The sequence below is a fragment of the Thalassophryne amazonica genome, chromosome 12, assembly GCF_902500255.1.
Source record: "Thalassophryne amazonica chromosome 12, fThaAma1.1, whole genome shotgun sequence".
In the NCBI taxonomy this organism is placed as follows: domain Eukaryota; kingdom Metazoa; phylum Chordata; class Actinopteri; order Batrachoidiformes; family Batrachoididae; genus Thalassophryne; species Thalassophryne amazonica.
In genome coordinates this window covers 8697718-8703652 of record NC_047114.1, presented here as the reverse complement: position 1 = coordinate 8703652, position 5935 = coordinate 8697718, and positions in this window count along the sequence as shown.

Genomic DNA, 5935 nt, shown 5'->3' with positions numbered 1-5935 from the left:
GAAAACTACAACGAGAGTTTCTGGACATCGCCCCCTACCGTCCAAATAAATTATTTAATGTTTCAGTGTTTACATTTACATCATGCATCAAGATAGCTATCTAGTATTATCTTTGAAACATTCGCATAATTTTCCCTGATAATGATCATTATTATTATTATTATTATTACAGAGAGAGAGAGGGAGAGAATTCTGATAAAAGTTTGTCTGTTTTGTTAATTTTTGATCCTACGTTGTCCTTTGACCTCCACATTAGAGATATTACGAGGACTGCTTTCTTCCACCTGCGAAATATACCAAAGATTCGTCCCATCCTGTCTATGGCTGATGCTGAGACTCTGATCCATGCGTTTATTTCTTCTAGATTGGACTACTGCAATGTTCTATTTTCTGGTTTACCGCAGTCCAGCATTAGGGGTCTCCAACTGGTTAGGGTTAGGGTTAGGGTTAACCCTAACCCTCCCCTAACTGGTTCAAAATGCTGCAGCCAGACCTTTGACATGAAGCAGAAAGTTTGACCACATCACACCCATTATGGCATCCCTTCACTGGCTTCCTGTCCCGGTGAGATCAGATTTTAAGGTTCTGCTACTAATGTATAAAATTGTTCACCGACTGGCACCTCCCTACCAGGCTGACCTAATTAAACCTTATGTACCGGCCCGGCCTTTGCGTTCTCAGGGTGCAGGACTACTTTGTGTCCCTAGGGTGAATAAGAAGTCTGCAGGTCATAGAGCTTTCTTTTATTGTGCCCCTGTTCTGTGGAATGATCTCCCTGCATTAATAAAACAGTCAGATTCTGTGGAGACTTTCAAGTCCAGACTTAAGACGCCCTTATTTTCCCTTTCGTATGGCTAGCATACTGGTATAGTTTTGTTTTACTCTTTTAATTATTTTTTTTAGTAAGCGGAGTGTGCCACGACCTCAACTTTACCTAAATTCTGGGTCTTTTAGTGAAGCTCAGGGCTAGTGGCCGGCGATCACCTTAGTATTTCTTCTGTTTTTCTTGTTGTTTAATGCTGGCAAATTATACTGTATTTCTTGTCTTTCTGATGCCTGATTCTGTTTTTTCAATCAATCAATCAATCAATCAACTTTTTTCTTATATAGCGCCAAATCACAACAAACAGTTGCCCCAAGGTGCTTTTTCTCTCTGTTTAAGGTGCAGCTCCATCCAGAGATGAGTGTGGTATTTGTGCTGGAGACCCTCTTGTCCTGTGCACCAACAGCTTTTCCTGTGTATTCGTTTTGTGAGTTGTTCTGTAATTTATGTTTTGTAGCATGGCCCAAGCAGAGGGTCACCCCTTTGAGTCTGGTCTGCTTGAGGTTTCTTCCTCAGAGGGAGTTTTTCCTTACCACTGTTGCTCTGGGGGTTGGTAAGGTTAGACTTTACCTGTGTGAAGCGCCTCGAGGCAACTCTGTTGTGATTTGGCGCTATATGAATGAAAATAAATTGGAAATTGAAAATTTTGTCTCAAAACAGTAAATAGAAATTGATGATTACGACACATAACTTGTACATTCTTGTAACATTACAGCTCGCTTTCTAAAAAATATTTCCATTTTACTGTGACAGTATGCATTCTAATTTCCACAAAAGTGCAACTTCAACTCAAAGCATTTTAAATTTAACATGGAATAAAACTATTAGATATTTCTGAAAACGTATATAACATTAAATTTAAAGACATATGAGGTTGTTTGGGTTGACCGTAACATTAAAATTTCATAGATATGTTTTAATCCAACACGCGCTTTCAGTCGCAGGCGACTTTGTTTGTGATGTCGTGTGCAAATCATCAGCCGCTCCTCCATATTTGTTTTGATCCGTGGTCCGTGAGAAGTAGCCAATCAGCTCGCGCTTTTCTCTGTCAGCCACACCCACCCCCACCGATCACGAGCGGATCCGCGTGCGCCAACATTGCGTTTCGACCAATCGGGATGGTCAGCTAAGAGCGCGACGAAGAAGGAGGAGGGGCGGGAGCTCCTAGTGTGCCTGGATAGAGAGAGTGGCGTCAACTCAGAACTCAGAGCACGGCGCCATTTTGGTTCCAACTGCGCCGAACAAATGAATGAACCTTTAATGTTTAACCTTTAATGTTTTCAACATTTTTTTTAAATCATTTAACCACATGCAGCAACACATCCAGGTACAGGTACTATCAAAATTAATATAAAAATAGTTAAGATGTGAAATTTACATACATGTACAATTTATGATGATTTACTTAATGAATTTAAAGCCTGGTTTATGTAGTGCAGCTCTGTAACTCCGTGTCATACACAATGACATGCGTGACAGTTTCAAGTTCTCCGTCTCTGGATTATGCTTTGTTCTGGACTAATTTGACCCTCAATCTTTTCTTTCTGCAATCGTCACCTCCAAATCAAAGGTAAGCTGAACATTTTCCTCTTTTATTGACTTTGTGCTGTAAAGTTGCGACTTTTCTGATCCGTTTGTAATCAGCGTGCGCACTGTAAATACTATTATAATATGATGGCAGATGAAGGATTGAAAGCAGTAAAGTGTCAAATCACAGCCTGCAGCCGGTGAAAAATAAACAGTTGGGCTTCTAATCATGGAAATGACTCTGGTCCCACATGCGAGGAGGTTAAAGAAAATACATTGCGATCGAACAGGACATTTTATCTGATGTGAGGGAGAAATCCTTTGTATAAAATCAGTGATATATGATGGTTATTACATGGAAAACAATACAAAAACTTTGGGATTTTCTTCTGGTGACTGCAAATATATGGTTTATACAACGACAATTTGGGTGAGTTTCTGAACAATAAATTTACCTCAAAACTTTGACGATGAAGTCGCTTCCATCCCACACAGTTGACTTTATTTTCCCAATTTTTTTCTTATGTTCAGGTCTGAAGGGAATCTACATCTCAAAACACTTGCTGTGCCTATTTGTGCCTCCAAATGCACAGAAACCCGGAATTTTCAGTCAATAAATAAATAAATAGCCAGATTTACATGCAGATAGATTAACAGTGAACGCTATTTTGAACCCAAGATGGCACCAAGAGTCTCGTGACCGATTTTTTCCGACTACTCATGTCGCAACTCTCTATCAAAGCACACTAGGAGCTCCTACACTCGGAGCTCCCTTGCTGCACCCGAGATAGGAAAAAACAACAACATCTCACTCTTCATAGCTGAGGGGATGCTTACGGTGTTGAATGGATTCCTTTTTAAAAAAAAAACCATTTATACTTCATTTAATAGTTAATTTTAAGCTTGGCAGATAATGCTACGAAAGGACATCTATTTGATTTTTTTTGTTTGTTTGTTTGTTTGTTTCAGTGTGAATTTTAAGGAATCATAGCACACAAAACATTTATCTTTAACTATAAAATATTGGGTTTCACATTTATAAGTGGTTATTGAAACTCCCTTGCTGAAAGCAACTGCTAAGCTTGAGCAATTTGTTTTAGACTATTGGTGACCAATGTGGGGTCTGTGGGCCACATTTGCCCCTTTTACTCCCTTTGTTTCAATTTAATTTCAATTTGTTTTGTTTATAGAGCACCGATTCACAACAAAGCTGCCTCAAAACACTTCACACAAGTAAGTTCTAACCTTACCAACCCCTAGAGCAAGCACACGGGTGTCAGTGGTATGGAAAAACTCCCTCTAATGATATTGAGGAAGAAACCTCAAGCAGACCAGACTCAAAGGGCTGACGCACTGCTTCGGCCATTCTAACAGTTACAAGGTTTTTACAAAGTTTTACAAAAGAGAACACAATATAACAAAAGATGAAGTTCATTCTCTGACTAATATAAAATATGGTCACTGCATTTTTTAAACACTTTGCATTAAGCATTTGAACGAATGGGGATTTCTGCTAGTTCCAACCATCAAGAGAGACAACAGACATGATCTTCAAGTGTTGAGAGGAAGACCAACCATTGCGCCTTGCCTTCATTGACTTGACAAAGGCATTTGACAGCATGTCACGCCTTCTTCTATTGTTTCTGAGCAACAACATGCTGCCCAGAGAAATTCATCAAGATCCTGAGGGTTCTGCACAATGACATGTCCACCAAAGTTTTGGTAAATGGCACAAAAACTGAAGCCTTCAGTGTTCAATCAAGAGTAAAGCAGTGCTGCGTCATCACCTCTACGCTCTTCATTATATTCAACCAATCAAGGACAACTTGCCACCATTACTTGACACTGTGTACAGAACAGATGAAAAGCTCTTCAGCCTGAGCCGACTGAGAGTCCAGAAGAAAATCACCACCACTTCACTCCTGGACTTCCACTATGCTGATGACAGGAGCGTGTCATCTTTTATGGAAGAAGGTCTTCAGAAAATCTTTGAAACCTTCAAAGAAGTCTACAACAAGCTTGGTCTTCACATCAACCTGAAGAAGACACAGGTCCTGTACCAGCCTTGAACCAATATGGTCAATCCAAAGCTCCCTGCTGTGAAACTGCATGGACAGGTCCTGGACAATTTGACCTGCTTTCCATACCTGGGCATCCGTGTGTCATCAAACATTGACATCGATGACGAGATCCAATACCGACTCAAGTGTGCAACTGGCTACGCACCTGTGTTTTCAACAACAAATATCTTTGACATGAGAGAAACTCTTTGTCTGCAAAGCCGTCATCATGCCAACCCTGCTGTACAGATCTGAGACCTGGACCACCTACCACCACCACCTGAAGACCCTTTAGCAATTCCACCAACATTGCCTGAAGAGTATCCCCCACATCAGGTGGGAAGATTACTGAACTAACATCAGCATCCTGGCTGAAGCCAAGCTACAGACCGTTGAGTGTCTCATTGTCAAGAACCAGCTTCGGTGGGTGGGTGACGTTGTTAGGATGGATGACAGTTGACTTCCCACGCAGATCTTCTACTCTCAGCTGAGAAAACAGTCCAGAGGAGGGCAGAAGAAAAGCTAGAAGGACCTCAGCACAACCTCAAGAACTGCACCATCGACTGGAAGACCTGGGAAGAATCCACATGGGAACTAGAGTCCCTTGATTGAGAGAGTGGTGACATGACGAGTCAAAAAAAAAAATGGTCAGGTGACTCATGGAGCCATCTTGGGTTCAAAACAGCATTCGCTGTTAATTTGTCTGTATATAAATCCAACTATTTTATTTACTTATTGTCTGAAAATGCTGGGTTGTTGTGCATTTGGATGCACAAATAGACACAGCAAGGGTTTCAAGATGTACAGATTCCCTTCAGATCCAAACAGAAGAAAAATGTGGGAAAATAAAGATGTGTGGGATGGAAGCGACTTCATCATCAAAACTTTGGGAGGTAAATTTATTGTTCAGTACCATGTACAGTAAAAATCAACTAAACCATCATCGTATAAACCGGATATTCACACTCACCAGATAAAAAAGTCCCAAAGTTTTTGTATTGTTTTCCATGTAATAAACACAGAAAATAACGGGTTTTGTACAACGTATTTTTGCTCACATCGGATAAAATGTCCCGTCCGATCGCAACGTATTTGCATTAAAAATCCCGAGCAGTGTGGACGTGCAAAGTAACAGAGGTACAAATTAAAGTTCAGCTCTGACACTCGCCGATTTGAGTAAAGTGGGACCGGAGTCATTTCTGTGATTAAAAGACTGTCCGTTTATTTTTTTTCACACTGTGTTCAGACTGGGACCAGCAGCGTGACGTGCACCTGTTAAATCAGACACAAAAGGCTGTGATTTGACACTTTCCTGCTTTTATTCCTTCCTTCTGCCATCATATTATAATAGTTTTTACAGTAAGCACACTGATTAAAAATGGATCTGAAAAGTCTGCAACTTTACAACAGACTGAAAAAGATGAAAATCTTCAGCTTACCTTTGATTTGGAGGTGATGATTGTAGAAAGAAAAGCTTGTTGAGTCAAATTAGTCCAGAATAAATCATAATCCAGAGACAGAGAAC